At 45.6% G+C, this 21,121-nt stretch overlaps 1 pseudogene across 1 annotated transcript; it reads right to left on the reverse strand.

Moving 5' to 3' along the window:
• Nucleotides 1-15,733: 15,733 nt before the first annotated feature.
• LOC311581797 (SUMO-conjugating enzyme UBC9-like) lies at nt 15,734-18,007 on the reverse strand (annotated as a pseudogene). The gene is made up of 3 exons: nt 17,957-18,007; nt 17,068-17,148; nt 15,734-16,876 (listed from the first exon to the last, which is right to left on the reverse strand). The product of its transcript is annotated as an SUMO-conjugating enzyme UBC9-like (transcript).
• Nucleotides 18,008-21,121: the final 3,114 nt, after the last annotated feature.

The raw sequence follows: 21,121 nt of genomic DNA on the forward strand, positions 1-21,121 counted from the left end.
GGTGTCGCATTTGGTCCTCAGGATACATCAGAATACTGAAGGAGTGGGCTCTAAGGCCATCAGCAGGATGGACTTGCCGGTGAGAGCAAGCAGGCAAAGAGAGCAAGCTTCCTTCTTCCATGTCCTTTATGGACGCTGCTAGCAGAAGATGTGGCCCGGATTCAAGATGGATCTCCTCACCTCAAAAAAATCCAGATTAAAAGTGGGTCTCCCACTCTGTTGCCTGCCTTTGGATCCCTTTCCCCTCCCCCACGCTGCCTTGTTTGGCCTCAGTGGAAGAGCCTGTGCTTAGTCCTGATGCGACTTCATGTGCCAGAACAGGTTGGTACTGGAGGGGTGGGGTGAGGGCGGGTGAGCAGGTTGGTACCGGGGAGGGGGCTGGGGGGCTGAGGGGCTCCCCTTTCCTGAGAAGGGGGTGGGGTGGGGAAATGGGGAAGACAGGACGGGGAGGAGAGGAAGGAGGCGGCTTCAGTGGGGATGTAAAGTGAATAAATAATTAATGAGGAAAAATAGTGGGTCTTCCCACTCAAATGATTTAATTAAGAAACTCCCTCACTGGTGTGCCCAGCTGCTCGGATTTTAGTTACTTCAGATGTCATCAAGGTGGCAAACAAGAACAGCCACCACAGGCTCTGTAGAGGTGACCGGTTTTAGGGCCACGGTTAACACCCACACTCATGTCATGGTTGAGGAGCCATGCCATTACGTTCTGTCTCAATTTACTCCCCCGTTCCTCGCCATCTTGATAGGCTGAGGATGTTCAAAGCCTTCATATCCTGGTGCCTTCTGCTTAGTAACTAAGCCTCCAACTCCTTTGTCACACAGGTGGTCCTCAGTCTGTAACCGTTACTTCTGGATAAAGTCATTGTAAGCTTAAAATGCCTCGAGTCCAAAATACATTGAGTGCCTTAACCCAAGGGCATGGTAGCTTAGCAACACAGCACACTGGGGCATCAGCTGCTCCCTCTTGTGATTGGCTAGCTGGCAGCGCACTGCTGCTGCTCAGCATTGCATAATGTCAATCTGGGGGAAAGGATCCAAGTTCAGAGTACAATTTCCACTGGATGTGTATCGACTTCACACCATCAGAAAGCCAAAGACTTAAGTCAAAAAAAAAAAAAATCCTAAGTTGGGAGCTGTCTTCCTGCATGGTGGGGAGAAGCCACAGCATTCCTCCAACACCCTGGCCAGAAATTTCTGCGAAATATTGGATCGTTGCACTTGCAGGTTATACTTGCCACCAAAAACTCCAAGACGTTCACACTCCATCCAGGTCCTTTCCCACTCTGTACAATGTCTTCTTTTTAATGGTGTGTCCCTGACATCTCCCTGAGGCCACCCCCGAATGTCCTTGACATCGCTCTCTCTCCTACCGGCGTCTTGTTGCTTTCTTTTTTATTTTTTAAAAAAGATTTATTTATTTATTATTATGTATACAGTGCTCTGTCCGCATGTACACCCGCAGGCCAGAAGAGGGCATCAGATCACATTATAGATGGCTGTGAGCCACCATGTGGTTGCTGGGAATTGAACTCAGGACCTCTGGAAGAGCAGTCAGTGCTCTTAACCTCTGAACCATCTCTCCAGCGCTCTTGTTGCTTTCTTTAAAGATTTATTTAAATGTGTGTGAGCATGTGCTTGAGTACATATGTGACCACATACAGTATATAGGTGTCCTTGAAGGCCAGAAAAGGGTGTCAGATCCTCTGGATTAGAGTTGCAGAGGGGAGAGAGAGAGAGTAATGGACCATTGTGTGGGTGCTGGGAACTGAACCCAGATCCTCTGCAAGAGTAGCCAATGTTTTTAGCCATTGAGCCATCTCCCCAGGGCCCATGTTTGTGGAATATTCTCTAAGAACAGGAGCTGTGTCTATGGCTGCCTCTATTTTCTGAACAACACCCCTCCCAGGAATCTCCTAAAATCTCCATATTTCTTGCATGCGCCTCAAGACTACTCCGTCCTTGACTATCCCTGCAGCTGCTCCCACAGTTTTAAATACTTAACACAGCAGCCCTTGCTTCTCAGGGCTGTTTCTCTCTTAACTCTCCCCCCTGGGGTCCTGGGCTAAATCACCTGCAGAGGAGCTTGTTTCTCACTGTTCCAGAGGCTAGGTGTTCCAGGGGAATGCAGACAGCTCCCGTCCATGGTGCCTTGCAGGTAGCTGCCTTGCTGCCCTCAAAGGCAAAAGAAAGGGGAGTGCTCTGGCCTCACCATCCCTCAAAAGACACTCTCCTCACTTCAAAGCTCCTCACTTCAAAGTCATCACCTCTTGCAAACCTATCTCCCATGGGTCCCTATCTCCACACACCATCCTATTGGGGATCAGGGCTCCAATGTGGATTTGAGAGGGGATGAGAGCCCCAGGACAGAGGCTCTGCAGCTTCCAAGCCTGAGAGCAGGAAACCCTGAGATACCCATGTAAGGCCACACACCATCCGGTGTTCTCCTCAGAGGCTGTGTGTGATGGCTTGAATAAAAATGACCCCCATAGGCTCATAGGAAGTGGTACTATTGGGAGGTGTGGCCTTGTTGGAGTAGGCGTGGCTTTGTTGGAGTAGGCGTGGCTTTGATGGAGGAAGTGTGTCACTGGGAGGTAGGCTTTGAGGTTTTGGAAGTTTAAGCCGGGACCAGTGTCTCTCCCTGCTGCCTATGGATCTGGGGGTAGAACTCTCAACTCCTTCTCCAGCACCATGTCTGCCTACATGCTGACAATGGACTAAACTTCTGAAACAGTAAACAAGCCCCAAATATATATATATATGAGAGAGAGAGAATTAGAAAGAATTGCAGTAGTCATGGCCTCTCCTCACAGCAATGGCACACCGACTGATACAGGGTCATCATAAATGTAGCATTCTCCTTTTGTAGGTCGTTAGCTCTGTGGATGAACACGGTCATGTATCATCTGGATCTCGCCTTTTCCAGAGCTCTAATGAGCCCTGAAGGTTCACCCTTGGCCTCCAGACCTGGGGTACAGATGGTGAGCGCATTACCAGCTTTTCTGTCTTCCCTGGTTCTAGGGCTTTCTGCCACCATAGACAGAGAGCTGTAGCACCCGCCACCCTCTGCTACCCGCTCCTCCCCTCCAGGCGGAAATCCTGTCTGATTCCCATAAACCACCCCCAATTTCATATCTTTGTGTCCAGGTAATTTCTGTCTTTTCCAGAAATTTCATGTACCGAGGGTTATAAGCTCTGGGAATGGATTCTTTCTCTTTGTGTCTGTGGTCGCTTAGGTCACTCATGTTGTCCATTTAAGGACAGTTGGTTCCTCCATGACACAGGTGGGTAGTGCGTGCAAAGGGCACACTGCATCCTGCTTACCGTTCGGTCCTCGATGGGTGCTTGAGGTGTTTGCAGGGTTGGGCTTTATTCCAGTGGCTAAGGTGGCTGTGAGTGCATGCACAAATCCTTATATGGATACTAGGTTATCATGTTATGCTAGCTGCTGCGTGGCAGGTGTTTATGCTAAGTGTACAGTGCTGGGGATCGAGCCCAGGGCTAACACTTGCCAGCCAAGCATTTTACCACTGGGCTACAGCCTAACCCTAGATAGCTTTGGATGGAAAGAAAAAAAAAAGCAATATTATGACTTTGAGGAAGCTGCTAAGGCACAAAACTAGAAACAATGTCAATATTACACAGGGGAATGAAACAAAAGAGTTAGATATCGGCAAATTACGTGAATATCGGTTTTCTAGGAACTGGGATAAAAATGGAGTCTTGTGTTATAGCAAAGCCCAGTGCTTTGTGTGCTTTTTAAAAACGGATACGAACAGGGGCTGGGGGAGATGGCTCAGCAGTTAAGAGCACTGGCTGCTCTTGCAAAGGAAACAGATTAGACTCCCAGCCCCCACATGGCAACTCACAGCCATCTAGAACCCAGATGAGGTAGACTCCATCTTTTGGCCCCCATGGTCACTGCATGCACATACAAGCATGCAGGCAAAACGCCCATACACATAAAAAAAAATTTTTTTTTGAGAAAAAACTAATAAAATAAGTGGTTACCATAACTGAAAACCTTAAAATATGAGTATAATTAAACAGTTTCAGCAATGCATTTTCTGGTTCTCCATTATTCTGTAGGCATTAGAGACTTACAACTCAAGGTTGTAGGCAAATACGCTAGGGGCCAACCCACAGAAAGGCCAAGAGGGCTGCACAGATGCAGGGACGCCTGCTGCAGGTGCGAAGAGAGTGACAACCTTCTCCTTCCTCCCACGGAGCCTGCACAATCCACTGGGGTTCATTTTAAGTACGCAGCGTTTCACAATTCCAGTGTCCCCGCTGGCTCACACTGGTCGTATAAAGAACCAAGACGAATATGGTCACTCATGCAGCTTTAGATAAAAGTGGTTGAGGACCTCAAGTCTGAGTATTATTTTAGTCTGCATCTTTTTGCACTCCAACGTGTACTAAAGATGTCCTCAAGCCTTACAGCCTGTGGGTGGTAGGTTCCAGGCCAGCTGCATGTCCCCACCGTCCTCCAGGGGGCGCTGCTCTTCCTTGCCTGGCTCCAGTTAAAGCCTGGCTCCCTCTGTAAAGTCACTTGGAAAAGGTCGCTATGGGAGCTTGTTGGAAGCTCTAAGGATGTCAGTTGGAAAACACTGCTGTTGGAGAGTAAGCCCAGCATCTGTGGGGTCAGAACTGTGTTGCTTAAGTGAAGGTAGAAAAAGAAAGGGAGCCAAGTTTACAGAGCGATTGCTAAAAATTCTCCGAGCTGTCAGAGTGGAAATTTTGTCTGTTTTATCAGATTATAAATTCTTAAGGCAAATAATAGAAAGCTTCCATTCTCGGAAGGCAATCCCTAAGGAAAAGCTGCCAGCGCCTGCAGGGCTTGGGTGGAGGCGGCAGTGGGATGTCAATAGGTTTTGTACGACTTTACTGTTACCACCCTCCTGAAGCAGCCATAGAAAAGCTGGGGTGAGTTTCAATCACTTCAAGTCTTGCTCTGGAAGGAACAGAGACAAGTTGTGGGCTCAGAGCCCCTGTTCTGTTAGGGAAGGAAGGTCTCCACCTGCAGTTGGGGAAAACAGCTCCTGGACACGGTGTCAGCCTGCCTCAGCCTGAAGGGACCTTCCTCGGGTTTTGGATGAGAGGCAGGAAAAGTCTCTGGCTTGCCTATTCATCTCTGTCAACAGAGCCACCCAACCAGGAGTAAATGATGACTAAGCATTTTGCATTAGTGAGCCATTTTTCTTTTCAAGTTGTAGACAGTTATTCTACAGGAAATAATTGTAAACAGAAAAATCATGACATTAAAAAGATTCATGTGTGTATGTATGTATGTATATACGTACATATTTATGTATGTATATGTGCTTGTGATATCAGTACGCTGACAGCTTCCAGTTATAGCAAAGAGGCGTAAAATGCATGATCCCTTTGTCTTTGTGTAATACAAAGGTGTTTTACCTCTTTAAACCCTGTGCACACTGTAGCCAGACTGTTCCAGTGTCTTCCCTGTTATTAGACTGGCATTCACTAGTAACGTTCAACCGGAACCACCTGAGATGTTTGTCACCTACACAGAGAAGCCACCTGATTCTGCTTTTGCAATCTTAATGGCAGGTGACTTTAAAATCCCTGTGGGGACTGCATGGGCATGTGATGACCTGGCGGCACCATGGCGGGGACAGCAGTACTGACAAGTACTGGGTGATGAGGAAAACTGAGAAACAGCCCTAACTACAGGAAGGACCGTGTGGGCAGAGCCGGTGTGGGCAGGACTGCTTTGTGTCTACTTGTTGTTTTAGCCTGCTTGCTTGCTTCATCCTCAGATGGTTCTGGAAAGTGGAAACTGAAGTCCAAGAGGTCTCTGAAGCTGAGGCAGAATCTGCTTTGCGGATAAAAATATGTTAGGACCTTAAGTGTGTTATGTTCATGGATCGTGTGTGTCAGGACTTTCAGGGGAAATTCCCACTGTGCAGGCTCGGCTCTGGGGAATGTGAAGAGAAGAGAAGAGAGGAGAAGGGAAGGCCACAGGGCTTTGTCTGGTCCATTGCCTCGCTACCACTCAGCCGAGCCGAAGCAACAGAGTGACTAGTGGTTGCTTCACACAGGAAGTCACACTACCCTGTGTGCTGTGCGTGTGTGCAGCGGTAGGAGTGATCCCTGGAGTTGGTTTTCCTATGCTCTGGGCCCTAGGACTTCCACACCTCAGTTTCAAAAACTGTGCAACAGAGGCCATTCGGTAAAGGAAGTGGTCACTATCGGGTCCCCACCGTCCTCCCACGGGGCCTCTTGTCCACTCACTGTTTGGCTTTGATGCCTGAGAATCCTCCACCCTCCATTTGGGCATCAGCACAAGCGTAGCATAGGAGCAATTGTGACAATTAGAAGGGATTACATTAGAGTCTAATGGGCATCAGGACCCCAAAGACCCACGGGTAAACATCTGGGTCCAATGCAACTGTGTTCAAAGATGGGGCCTTCGGGAGGTAACTGGATGAAGATGGCTCAGACCATTCCAGTGGGTCAGTGCATTCATAGACTCCTAGTTTCGGGGAGGCTATCTCTATGTGTGTCTTTCCTCTGTCCTCCTCCACCCCTCTCTGCCTGTCGCTATTTCTCTGCCATTTTGTCTCTTGCTTCTTTTCTCTCTGTGTATGTCTCTCCTCTGCCTCTCTTCTTCCTCCTCCACCCCCCTCCTCTTCCTCTTCCCTGATGTCACAGCACGATGACATGAGCAGCTTTCTTTGCCACATGATGGATTGCCTCATTGTAGGCCCCAAAGCCACAAAGCCAACTCGCAATGGGCTGAAATCTCTTAAACTTCAGGCCTACCCCTTAACTCCTGTAAGCCCACTTCTCCAGCAGCAGGAGCTGACTGCCACGCTGGGACAGTGTTTCCCTGTTCTTTCACTGTCTTGACTCGTGACTAATCACTTGGCCCTGGCTAATCACCCCGCCCCGGTGTGCCCTTCGGCTTTTCTCCCGGCTTAACTACACCACCTACCAGCTTGAGATGCTGCGCTACAAGAGCTAATGCCATTCCCCTAAATTTCAGTATTTAGGAAATGTTACAAGCTAAAATGCTCTAAAGGCCTTGGGTGCCTTAGTAAATAATAAGGCTATAGATGATGGCAGTAAAAGATCTTGGTTTTAGGTACCACTGGTTTTTCAACAACAGCACCCCTGTCAGGGAAAAAAAAACAGATGCAATAAATAAAGGACAGTGTTATCCCTGGCGTAACCGCCATCAAGCAAGAACTTTTTCAAGGCTCAACACATGGGACATGGAGAGCTAAAAGTTCATAATAGGAATATAATATAGGGATGTAAACACACACACACACACACACAGAGAGAGAGAGAGAGAGAGAGAGAGAGAGAGAGAGAGAGAGAGTGTGTTCAAAATCACCCATGGCTACATAGATAGTAAGAGGTCAGACTAGGAAATAACTTGGGTGCTAACTCAGTTGAGGATCTTGATGAGTGGGTGCGGGGAGACTGGAGTTTCACTTACGAGGTCAAGAGCACTGAGTGCTGCATGGAACAGGAAGGAGAAAGAGAGGAACAGCTTTTAAATAGCTAGGATGAGGCCAGCTGACAGCCATGTTATCAAACAAGCAGTAATACTGTTACTCGTATTATCATTGTTTAAGTACTACAAGGCCTAGTTTACTAAATCCATAAACGTTGGTTCACAGTTTGAGCAGTGGGGCGTGTAACGCAGGACCGGGAGCTCCATGGCGTCTGTGATCTAGTGAAGGTCGCTGAAATGTGATGATGTGAAAACTGGATAAAGAGGCGAAGCTGAGCACACCCCGCCCCCTCCATCACCCTCCCATCTGTCTTCATTGCTTCTTTCAAATTTCTTTCCTTCTCACCCTCCAATTCAGTAATTCCCCTCATTATCCCATAACACAACAGATAAGGACAGCAGCCGCGGTCATGTAAAAGGCACAGCGAACCTCGCCATGATGATGAAAAAGCATCAGACACAGCGATCCAGACAGATAATAATCTCCTAGCAATAACCGACAATTATCTTTACAGAGAAGCCCAGCGGCAAAGCTGTGAGAGGAAAGATTATCATCGGACGGACTGAAAACAGGAAATGAGACCAAGGAAGGAGATGCTAGTCCCCCCCAAGCACAGCGAGAAGTGTGGCAGAGGGGGTGCTCACTCTTGTGGGGGCGCTCCAGGTCCAAGGGCACCAGAAAGAAGAGACAACAGGGAAGTGTGGGCAACGTGCGGTGATAGGCTGGAAAACTGCGTTCGGAGTACCCTGGCGGGGTCGCCCTCTGCCCGGCTCTTGCCAAGTGGACATAGCAGATGACTTTGCTCTCCATCTGGAGTGACGTCTGGGGTGCCCATCGTCTACAGATGCGCAACTCCTGAACCACGAACAAGGAGATGAGCCACTTCACCCCTGGCTTGGGAGGAAGTCCGTCTTTGCCACCACAGATGGAAAATAACTGCTAGCGACATGGGAGGCGGGAATCCCGAACCTAGTGGTGAATCCGCACAGGATGGAGAAGAATCGGGCACTGTGGCAGAAGGCGCACGGGACGGAAGTGCTGTGCACCACAGCACAAAGAACTTAGCATAAACAGGAAATACCAAGCATGCGCTGTGACTGCTAGCGCACTTAACCAGCATGTGAGCATGGCAAATGCTACCGGGTACCAGTCTCACCTGTGTCATCTCAGCATCGGTTTTGCCGGCTTGTTGTGAGTTGGCTAGCTCTGCCATCACAACTTTCTCCTTTCCCAGGACTCCTGTCCTGGGAGTCAATGGAGTTGTTCGTTCTCCGGAAACTTTGGAAAACAAACCTCAAACTATCAAATAGGCCTGAAAATATTGGCAAAGAGGACACTTTTGGAATGCTTTTTGCCTTTCCTGTGGTTATTGGCCTGTGCAAGTTTTCTACATCACCTTAAACAAATTTGGGGGCACTTTTATAATCCTACAAGTTATCTACATTTCCAAAAGCAAAGAATTAAAATTAATGTGCAATTAAAATTTTTGGAAAGTCCTAAAAGCTAAGACTGAAGCGCTCTATCCTTCTGGGACCTCCAGGCAAAACCAGCTCTTCTGTTTTTCAGACTTAGGCTCTCAGAATGGGGAGGTTGCTGACCTTATGTGACCTAATTTGTGATACTTTGTTGCAGTGCCTTGAGAGACTGACACAGACAAAGAAATAAGAGAACTCCTATTGTAATCATATTTTATTCTTCATTTATAGTTCTCCCAAAATGTTTCTCTGCACTTGACTCACTACCTGGCATCATTTTCTCCGCTGCCCAATTCGTTAGAAACTGATCATTCCATGGAGTAATTACTCTGTTATACATAGGCTCCGGACCCCCAACCCTGTTTGGGTGTTAGCTTAGGGACTGTGTGTTATTTGCGAATATTCTTACATGCTGCAGAGGACTCAGGAATACATCCCACATATACTATCGTCAACTACTTCTTTAAAACCCTAAAAGAGTTAAGGAGGAGACACGTGTATGTATTTATACAGAAGTTTATAACGCCATGATTCCTGTGGTCCCTGTTTCGTGGTGTCTGGGGTGACTTGTTCCCAGTCTTTAGAACTTCCTTACCATGTTTGGTAAAGTCAGTCTGGCTACACACTAAATACTCCAGGACACCGCTTACCGATGCCTCTCTGCCCCCCTGCAGTTTGGAGCTATAGCTTTGTTGGCTATAGGACTTGGGTTGGCAGCTGAGCCTGTTTTCCTCTGAGCCCCCTAAAGGAATTAGCCTATCGTCTTTGGCTTCCACGGTTTGCTGAAAAGTCCCTGTAAGAAGCAAGTTCCATCTCTCTGGCTGCCCTCAGGACATTCTTCCTGCATTTGGCTTCCAGCAGCTTTACACTGAAGTGTGTACTTGTAGGTATCATTGTGTTATCCCTCGGACAGCCCAGCGAGCTGCTGGATTACTACACTGAGTGTTTTCATCACATCTGCACAGGTCCCATTCTTTATCTCTGCACATAAACTCTGTTCTCTTTGATCTCGGCCTTTCTTCTGCTTCTTCTGTTGAATGCATCCTGGGGTGATTAATGGAGTTCCAGGTTCCTCTGAGTTTCTTTTCTTTATTGGTTTTTTTTCCTCCATTTTTCAGATTCTCCTTTCTGTCAGTTCAAATCTACTGTTGAGACTCTGGGTTTTCATTTGTTTTGCTTTCCACTGCCAAAATTTCCACATATGAGTGTGTGTGTGTGTGTGTGTGTGTGTGTGTGTGTGTGTGTGTGAAATCTACACTTTGCATATGTTGAGTTTGGGCTTGTGTGACTCACCTGTAGCAGCCTCTCTCTCTCTCTCTCTCTCTCTCTCTCTCTCTCTCTCTCTCTCTCTCTCTCTCTCTCCTCTCATGGCTGTTGTGAAAGAAATGGCAAACACTGTACTGTGGTTGTCTGAGACTCTGTCAAGCTCATCTCTTCAAAGGAAGTTCTCTTAGCTTCCTTCACAGGTTGCTGTATTTGAACCCTCCGTCTCCCACTGGTGACACTATTTGGGGATGTCATGGGAACTTTAGGAAGTAGAACCTGAATGGAGGAAATGTCACTGGTGTGGGCCTTGAGGTTTTGCAAGTTGGCACCACTTCCTGTCCTTTCTCTGCCCTGGTCCACCCATGCAATGTGTCTGGCAAGCCCATGCCGCGGCCTGTAGGTGCTCTCCACTGTGATGGACTGTCTCCCCTTGGACCGTAATCCAGAATAAACCTTTTCCCCATTAAGGTACTTTTTATCCTGGTATCTTATCACAGCAATAAAAAAAGTAATTAGGACAAAGTTTGCCAAGTACTTAAAGCTCTTAGTAGCTACAGGTGCACATCTATGTGATAGAAACTCATTACCTAAGGATGCACATGCACATATACATACACACATACATGCACACACACACACAGAGCACTATGGGACACTTATCAACCACATGGCATGGGTTCTCCTTCACTCTGAAATAAGATGGAACCTCTGCTTAGCCCCAGAGGCTTGAACTCTCCTAAGAGCCCCTGCCACACTGTCTTCCATGGCATTAACTTTCCTAATGAGTCCCTGACCAAAAGACTTGCCTTAGTGTCCCTCTCAAAACCCAGGGACCCTGTAATGTAATATTGTCATCATTTCTTCTTTCAAATCTTTAACCACAGTTCTCATTAGTACTGGAACATATTTCAAATGACTATTTTGAAATATCTTCCTGCAAAATCTGACCTGTAACACAATCACAGCCGATCTTTCTGTCTACTTTCCTATTTCCTTGAATATGTCTTTTGTTGTTGTTGTTGTTTTTGTTAGAAACTGGTCGTTGCATGCTGTAGTAACTCTGACACTACCCCTCCCCAACATGTTGTTGTTGTTGATTTAGTGGCAGGCTGGATGATTTTTGTGAGCTCTATTCTTGTCACGGCCACCCAAGTGTGGAGCTTCCGATGCTGCTCTAAAGAGGCCAGGCTTGGAGTGTTCAGTCACTCCAGGATCGTGGCAACGTTTTGGCAGAGCTCTCTTTGTTTGCCTCACCACACCCAACTGTTAAGCTTCGCTATTTGCCAGTTGGTTTCTATTGGATTCATCAATGCCTGCACACAAATCACTTCACGGACAAATCCAATCAACTTTAGGATTCTTTGAAATCACATTCTTTCAGGCAGCTTTTGACATTAGTTCTGTCTCATTCTGCTTTGTGCTTTCTTGATCAACAGCTGACCTGTAGACGCAGTAAATGCATCGCCTCTCCCAGATGCCTTTTATCAAACTTGTACCCCCAGCTCCAACTTCACTCGGTTGCCCATGACTTCAGTGTTTCCAAAAGACTTCACAGCTTCCCGCAATATATATATGAGCAGGAGACACACACACACACATATATACATACATACATATACATACGTGTATATACATATATGTGTGTGTAGCCTATATATAGAATATACACATATATGTATATGCTTATATATAGGACATATGTGTGCATACATGTGTGTATATGCACACACACACATATACATGTATATGTGTGTATGTATGATATATACATACATATATATGTGAATAAGTAGGAGATATGAGTATATATATATATGAATAAGCAGGAGATATATGTGTGCATGTATATATATATATGTATATATATATACATATATATATAAATGAGCAGGATATATATTTGTAAGTATATATATGAACAAGCATGGATACATACATATATGTATATATGTGTATATCTATGTGTGTACATAGGATATATACATGTGTATAAATACATATATTTACATGATATATATGTGTGTGTGCACAGCTATAGATATATATTCACACACATAGATATATCCTGTATATATGTTTATGCATATATATGTATGTATATCTTATATACACATATGCACATATTTGTATACACATACATATATGTATATATACACATGTGTATACACACATGTGTGTATGTGCACATATTTGTGGTATGCATATAGACATATGTGTGTATAGGGTATGTGTGTATATACAGGTTTTAAATAGGATATATACTCATATTATATATATTGCTCATATTCTTGGCAAAATCCTCAAGCCACTGCTCTGGAACTAAGTATGAGGGTGTTATAGGACACTGTTGTTGGGAAGATGTGAACAAATGTCTATTCACCTCAGAGAACCAATGACAGACCAAAGTAAGGATACTACAGAAGTCCATCATGGTGAATCAGCAAGTATCAGTGGAGTTGTGTGCTGAGGCAGAAATGACTAACAGACAGCTACACCAAATGGCAATATGGGTGACAGCTCACCAAACCCTGGATCACACTACATGACTTGCAGGCAGCTCAGTAGGTTAGAATGTTACTTTTAGGTGACTCAGGTAGACTGAGCCCCCTTTTTTCCCCCTATGTTGGATGGTCTCTGTCTCTTTGAGGCAGCTTGACTGGTCTGAACCTCTTCTAGGCACTTGACTGTGAGTATCTCTCAGCAGGTTCTTATAATTATAAAACCTTGGAGAGGAAGTGGGGCTGTCTAGTGAATGTAATCAGTTTCAGGGACTTCCTAAAGCTAATGAGTTGTATACTTCCCGAGTTTACAATGTTTCCCTACAGGATATACTATTTCACCTCCCTTTAGAACTGCCCTATGTCTTAACAGCTTCCTTCCAAGATTCCAAGATAAAACCCTATGCAACTGAAGATAATGGCAAGTTTTCCTTTGAGAAAGCTTTAGTGGCTGAGCACCTTGTTCTCGGAGCTTCTTCAGAGGAAGCTTAGACCACTGAGTTTCCAGCCTTCCTTCTTTCTAATGCCTCTATGTCCTTTTAAAGCTGTACATTGTAAAATCACCAACACAGACATATTCCTATTGCAATGTACAGTTGTCTCAAAATTCATATAGAGAAAAAATAAGAACAAGCGTCTAGTACATTTATATTGTCTTTAATATTTACCTATGTAATTACTTTTGCAAATGCTGTTTGCATGATTTTTAAAAACATTTTCCCAGGCCCATTGAATCATGACCATTACCTGGAAATAAGTTTTGAATGAGCTGCAATCCCTTTTCACCTTCTTTGTGACTTCTAGATGTTGAATTTCACTGTGATCGTGGGCTCAACCGGAGTGAAGGGACAGGGACAGAGATAAAAATGCCACAAAGGTCAGTGACTTTACTAAGACTCTGTCTTTTTGCAGAATAAGCATTCTCTAAATTATTGCAAGCCTTGGTTATTTCAATGTTCTGAAAAATTGGTTGTGATTTTTTTTTGCCCAATTTTCTCATCATTGTTACAAAGGAAATAAAAATTTAAAGTCCTGGCTATGATTACTTTTTCTGCTATCATATTCTCTGTGTGGACGGAGGGCATATGGTGGTGGGCCTTATTTTATTCTTGATATTGGTCATCCCTTTGTTCTGTGCTTTGATTACCAGTGATGTGAGGCCTTAATTAATGTAGGCAATTATTTTTAAAAGACAGGATTTGTTCATTGATTTTTGTCTATTGGTGTCCAATTTTTAATTTTATTCTCTCCTCTGATCTTTATTTTTTTACTTCTGCAGAATCTTTCTTTTTCTTTTCTTTTTTCTTTCTTTCTTTTTTGTTTTTTTGATATAAGAACTTAGATGGTTGATTTGAGACTTCCACCCTTTTCAGGTTTAATCATTCAATGCCATAAGAGTTCCCCTCGGTTCTGCTCTCCCTGTACACGTGCTTTATTTACACTCATGTTATAACCCCCAGTACATGTTATAATTTACATGCAGTCTACATCTGTGCTATGAATTTTGTTTGGGCTGTCTTATTTTACCTATGGATCATTTTATTTCTCATGTTCAGAAACTTTTTGGTCTCTTTCTTTTCCTAAGGCAGTTTTCCTAGAGACTCTTTTATGGAGACAGAATGTTCTCTGTGAGGTTCAAAGTAACTTAAATTGCATTCCAGTTTGTTCTGAGACTTGGGATATGGCCTGTCTTGGTGCATGTTCACGGTTGCTGGAAGGTGATGCTCGGCTGCTGTTTGTGTTCTGCCTATGCCATCCCAACCAGGTTGCTTGGTTGTGACGTGCACGTTTATATCCTTGTTAATTTTTTATAAGTCTAGCAATTCTAGCAGGTTCTGAAAAACATGTTAAAAATCCCCCAAACAGAAGAGATTTCTCTGCTTTCATTTTGTTTTGTTGCTTTTTTCAGTTTTAGCCTTCTAAATTTTTGTCTCAGTTATTTCAAGGTTCTCTTGTTGGGTTCGTGTACACTTTGGGTCATTATGCCTCGTTGCTAAGTTGGTTCTCTTTCCATTACGTAATATCTGTCTTATATCTCTGGCCCCTCAGAGGTGCTGTTTCTATTCCTAGTTGACCTCCCTGGAGCCCAAATGTGATTGTTTTGTTAAAGAGAGACTTGACTTCTTTGGCATTCTTTGTGCACTCCTTGCCATGGAACCCAGGGGTTGCCATGACAACCCACCCCAGTGCAGCTATATCTCTAGCCCCATGAAAGAGAACTCAGCCTTCAGACCTCATTTGTCTATCTTCTTTATATTTGAGGAAAGTTGTTTCAAATATAAGGACCAAAGGATGAAGGACCAAAGTTTCACGGCAGTGCGAAGTAGCTTATAGGCGAAGTGAGATATTCCAGTGGCCTCTCGGCATCATCTCCCACTGAGCCCAACAGACTGCAGAACACAGGGGACATGGCAGCAACTTCTAGAAGCTTCTATAGACTCGGAACTTGTACTCTTCCTGAATCTCTATCTAATCCTGCTGTCAGCCACGACAATAGATAATGCATGCTTTTCCTGGTGGCGTCACAACGCCGCTTCCCACTGCGGCTGTGGCTCCTGATGACCCCTGTAGCCTTTCCCTTTATCTGAAATAGAGGGAAACACTCCTGTCCCTCACAGAGCCCCTTTCTCTTTCTCCCCCTCGTCCCCTCCTCCTTTCTCTATGAGTTATCCCTTACTTGGCCTCTCAATACGTGTTTCTTTTTCTCTTGGAAATTTCTCCCTTCCAATTTTGTTTTAAAGCAATGAGTTTAGAAGAGAAAAATAATGTTAAAAATATACAGGTGAGGGCGAAGAGATGGCTCCGTGCTTAAGAGCAGTTGCTGTGTTTCCGGCGGACCTGAGTTCAGTTCTTGACCCCAGGTCAGGCAGCACCACCTGTAACTTCCTGTAAGCTCCAGGGGATCTGATTCCCTCTTCTGGCTCTCACAGACACTCATTTACATGTGGCATATACACATAGAGACATACACACGTGCGTGTAAATATAAATAAAACCAAATCTATTTTTTTTATATATAAACAGTTTATTTACTCTAAACAGCAACACAGACAAAACGCCATATAAACACAAAGGAAGTGGTGCGGAATGGAGGAGATGCTGGCCAACTTTGGATCTGAGGCTCATAAGCAACAGCCCAGGTTTCTGAGAAGGATGAGGGCCGGGAGGGAGGGACAGTGTGGTTCTGTCATACAGTCAGCTGGAGGCCAGAGCTCTGACCAGTGGGAAGCATGCCTGCATCCGAGCGCAAAGAAACTAGCTCCTAGGGGCTTACCAAGTACAAAAGTTTATCATTTTACAGCAGTTGAAATACTGACATCAATATTGAAATAAAAGCAAGTTTTATATAACAATCAAAAATACAAAAGACTGAAGGAAGAGACCCTGTATGAAAAACCGGGGCAATTCAGCGAATTGAGACTGTATATGCCAATGGCGGAAATGGAAAATGGCGCCTGCTCATCCCTCCCAGGCGACTAGTAACTGTACGGAGCGACTTAGATCTGCAAAAGGTTGTAAACAAGTTCTTGCGAAGCCAATCCCTTCCTCGTCATGGAGCCACATGGCCGCTGCTTATGAGGGGGCCAACTTCTTCGCTTGTGCTCGAACCCTTTTCTCATATTCCACTCTGTTTTGGCAGTAAATTGTGTAGGCCTCTGCTTGAGCTGGGTCTTGAATATTTGGTTCATTTAGAAGTTTTTGTATTCATAATAAGATCTGTTTCATCGTGATCGCTGGCCTCCAGTCCTTGTCTTCCTCCAGGATGGACAGGCACACTGTGCCAGACGGGTACACATTTGGATGAAACAGTGGTGGCTCAAATTTACATTTTGGTGGCGAGGACGGATAGTCATCTTTGAAAAGCATCCGTAGCTTGAACAAGCCTCCCTCCCATGGAGTCCCCTTCTTTCCAGGGATAGCGCACTCCCAATTAATCAGGTTCATCGTGCCATCAGGGTTCTTTGTTGGGACAGCCACAAAGCCAAAGGGGTGGTCCTTCCTCCAAGCTTTCCTTTCCTGCGCAAGTCGCAAGTCGGCTGAGGGCAATCCCCGACATATTCAAAGTCCCTGGGCGACCGTGGCCCGGACCGTCGCAGCGGCAGAGGCAGCGGCGCTCCTTTGTCTCAGGCCCAAATCTTTTTTTTTTCTTTAAGTAGTTAAAAATAACATTATAAAGGAATACAAACTTGTCAGTCATCACATGTGGGTAGATAGGCGTATTTGTTTCAAGGCATGCTGGGAAACCTTTTATCAGAGTCTTCGGTGTGGCTGGATGGTTTTGATTGCATTGCCATCAAGTGTATCTCTTCACAGATCTTCATTCTTAGAACATCTCACCGGATCCACAATCCAGCGTGAGAAGCCCTTCACGTTCTTCAGGGCCTCATTCTCGCGTGTCCTGGCCCTTAGTTCACGCTCCTGGGTTACATACCTCAGGGCTGAATCTCGTTTGGCCCAACCAGTAGATTTACTTTTGTTTATTTTTGTTTTTGTTTTTGTTTTTTTTTTTGTATGTGATACAAACTGATCTTGATCGTTTTCTTCTAATCTTCCTCCCTGCCAGTTGACTCATCACACTGAAAATATGAATCACCTGTCCATTTAATTTACCTGATTGCACTTTCTTTTCCTCTCTGTGTTTCTGTCACAACTTACCATAGGTTATGTGCTGGCTTCTGTGTGAGATCATAGTGATAAGGACTGAACCCACGACTTGGCACAGGCTACACAAGCACTCTGTTGCTGACCTCTATTGCCTCATTCCGCTGAGTTACTTTTAAATAGGTGGAGCCAATTGAGATGTAATATGAATAAATTAATAAAATATATTTAAAAATAAAAAAAAGAAAAAAAGAAAAAATAAGTAAATAAATAAGTAGGTGGAGCCGCCATGACACAACTATAAGAAGGATCTAGACATCAAGCAAAAGTACACACACACACACACACACACACACACACACACACACACACAGATAGATGGGCAGTCCCATATAGACACAGAGGTGGTGGGAGTGAGACTTGGGCAGTGCCACACCTTTAGGAATTGTTGATGGGTTGATTTCACATTTGCCTTGCATCTTTTAGGCCAGTGCAAGAGTTGAGTCGGGTTCGCAGGTTTGGGCTCATGCAGCAAAGCACTACTCAAAGGTCCTGGTAGGGCTTCCGTCTGGAGGAGGAAGTTGTTTTGCACATGAAGGGCAGTTGGCTCCTCCAGCCTTCTCACCCCCAGCAGCTCGTGCATCCCCAGGTGCAGCTGAAGCTGCAGCCTGGCCATCACCTTGGGTTGAGAAAATGAAGAAATGACCAACACCCCATGCCCTGAGTCAGGCATCAGGCGAGGAGGAGGCTATGCAGGAACCCTGGCTGGTTCTCAGAAGACTCCCTCGAGATGCGTTTTATGAGCTTTGTCTTATCAAAGATGGTTAGAAGTTTAAAGCTTTGAAGTTGCCGCGTGTTAAGGAAGAACTAGAATGCAAACTTAGGTCTCCTGGCTCTCTTCAGCCATCAGGGTTCCTAAAGATCCTTCTGGCTGCTGGGCGTGGTGGCGCACACCTTTAATCCCAGCACTTGGGAGGCAGAGGTAGGCGGATCTCTGTGAGTTCAAGACCAGCCTGGTTTACGAGTGAGTCTAGAACAGCCAGGACTACACAGAGAAACCCTGTCTCAAAAAAAAAAATCCTTCTGGCCTTGCTGTCTGTCACACAAATGCAGACTCACCCTTCTGTCGGTGCTGTGCTCCCGGACTTCTCAGCTTCCATAGCTGTTAGCCTGATAAACCTCAGTTCTTTACAAACTACTACCCGTTTACAGGCGTTTAATTATAGCGGTAGAAAATGAACTAAGACATAAATTAACCATGACAGGTACAAAAGGAGCCTGGGAAGAGGCTCCTAATTGGGTTGATAATTAGGCGGAAGTTAATTACAATGGATTTCTAAGTGTCACAGTACAGAAAAGGAAAGCCAGCTGGCTGGGGGGGAAAGTCAAAAGAATGACTAAAGGGCAGTTAAAAGGAAGCAGCCTGGGCTGTTTGAGGAGGGGCTGGGACGGCACCACCCAGCCCTGTAGAAACTTACAATAGCCAACACCTCACACATGACCTCCAACAGAGCACAAAAGTGACATTTAGTAGAAGCCATTGAAGTGGCCCCCAAGGGTCCCATTAACAAGATGAGGGCTCCTGCAGACTCACCTCCTGGCGCTCATCCACAACTCTATCCGGATGGCATATATGGAGTTGCCACTTTGCTAGCCACTGCCATCCTCATGGTACGACCTGATGATACACGAACATGGCAGCATCTTGGCCACCGTAAAAATGATGCCTCTTCTACCTGGCCCGTTACACTTCACAGAGCATCCCATGCTTACTGTTTCTTCTGATCCTGAAAACAGGCCAGGAGGTCGGGTAGCCACTGCTCCTCCGTCAGCGCCTCTAGTTGCGTAGTAACAGGTGCAGTCATGACCCGGCCCACACTTCTGCCGCTGTCTATGGGTGCCGGAAAACAGGTCTGATTTTCATTAAAGAAGAGACACGGAAAAAAGCGTTGCTGGAAATCCTGGGGAGTCCCGACTGAGCCACCGTATGATACCCGGGGAGTCGGCTCCACTCTTGGGTTCTTGGTTTTGATAACAGGAGAATCTAAGGATAGACACAAACAGAAGCTTGAGGACAAAGGACACACAGAGCCTGAGTGCAGCTTCGGAGAGTTCAAGAGCAAAGCCCCGGCAGGCAAGCTGGGACCCTCACGGTTGCGGAGAAGGAGAGCAGAGAATGAAGACAAGAGGGAAGGAAGCCATGCCGCTTCAGGTCGGCAGCCGAGGTCAGCACAGTCAGGATCTGTGTGCCAGGGCGGGAGCCTTAGAGGAAGAGTGAGGGCGTGTGAGTTAGGAAATGGAAAGGAATTCTTGGGCTCTGGCCAGCATCACAAACAAAAAGGCGCAAGAGAAGACCCAGTCCGAACTCTGGAAGGCAGGCCGACCCAAGGAAGCCCATGGCTGCTGCTAGGGACTGAACTAGGTCCCTTCCCAGATGTAGGGGTGGGGGTGGGGCATGGGGAGGACTCTTGGTGTAAGGGTGGGGGTGGGGCATGGGGAAGACTCTTGGTGTGAAGGTGGGGGTGGGGCATGGGGAGGACTCTTGGTGTGAGGGTAGGGGTGGAGCATAGGAGGACTCTTGGTGTGAGGGTGGGGGTGGAGCATAGGGAGGACTCTTGGTGTGAAGGTGGGGGTGGGGCATGGGGAGGACTCTTGGTGTGAGGATAGGGGTGGAGCATAGGGAGGACTCTTGGTGTGAAGGTGGGGCATGGGGAGGACTCTTGGTGTAAGGGTAGGGGTGGAGCATAGGGAGGACTCTTGGTGTGAAGGTGGGGGTGGAGCATAGGGAGGACTCTTGGTGTGAAGGTGGGGGTGGGGCATGGGGAGGACTCTTGGTGTGAGGGTGGGGGTGGAGCATGGCAAAGACTCAGTGAGGTGGAGCCTGCCAGAGCCTAGGAGACAAGCTGTATATGCTGCAGATGGCAGAGCTGGAGAAGTGACCCCAAGCTCTTTGGAGCACCTCGAAAGATTAAGAGTGAATCTTAGATATTAGACAGTGTTGTTTACACAGTTGGAGTTTGGTTTTGCTTCGTTCAAATTGTGACTGTTCCCTGGTTCTTTCCTCTTGTGGCAAGAAAGCATTTAACTTAACTTTTATTTTTGTTTTGACTTTTCCCTATTTTTATTATATTTTTACATATACATTTATATTATTAGACATAAATAAAATAAACTACATATACCAAGAAGAACCACAAAACAATCAGGAATTATATAAATGTTGCATTCATAGTGTTTTGGATATTTGTATTTGGCAACCTTGAAGAAAGCATCTTTCCTATCTTGGAGTCTAAAAATCTAAATGTAGCTGGGTGTGGTGGCACATCCCTTTAATCCCAGGACTCGGGAGGCAGAAGCAGGCAGATCTCTGTGAGTTCGAGGCCAACCTGGTCTACAAAGCAATTCCAGGACAGCCAAGGCTACACAGAGAAACCCTGTCTCGAAAAACCAAAAAATAAAAATAAAAATCCAAATGTAAATCAATAGCTATCATATCTCATCTCTATCAACTGAAAACATCTATCTAGACATAAAAACATCTTAACCCCTAAACAACTAAGCTTAATTGTAAGACTAAACTATCTGGTCTTCAACCCCATCAGAGACTTGAGAAGGAATAAAACTTAGTTACCTGAGTAAACCAGAAATGCAGGTGAGCAGCTTCCAAAATGAAAAAAAAAAAAATGACAGAGACAGTTTGCTGCCTGAACAGTCACCCAAAATTCTCTATAACATTGGAGCATCATCTTCATCCTTCAAGCCCAATATATCTGACAGATGTATTTGTGAG

Source organism: Acomys minous (assembly GCF_964271855.1).
Source record: "Acomys minous genome assembly, chromosome: 13".
Taxonomy (NCBI): Eukaryota; Metazoa; Chordata; class Mammalia; order Rodentia; family Muridae; genus Acomys; species Acomys minous.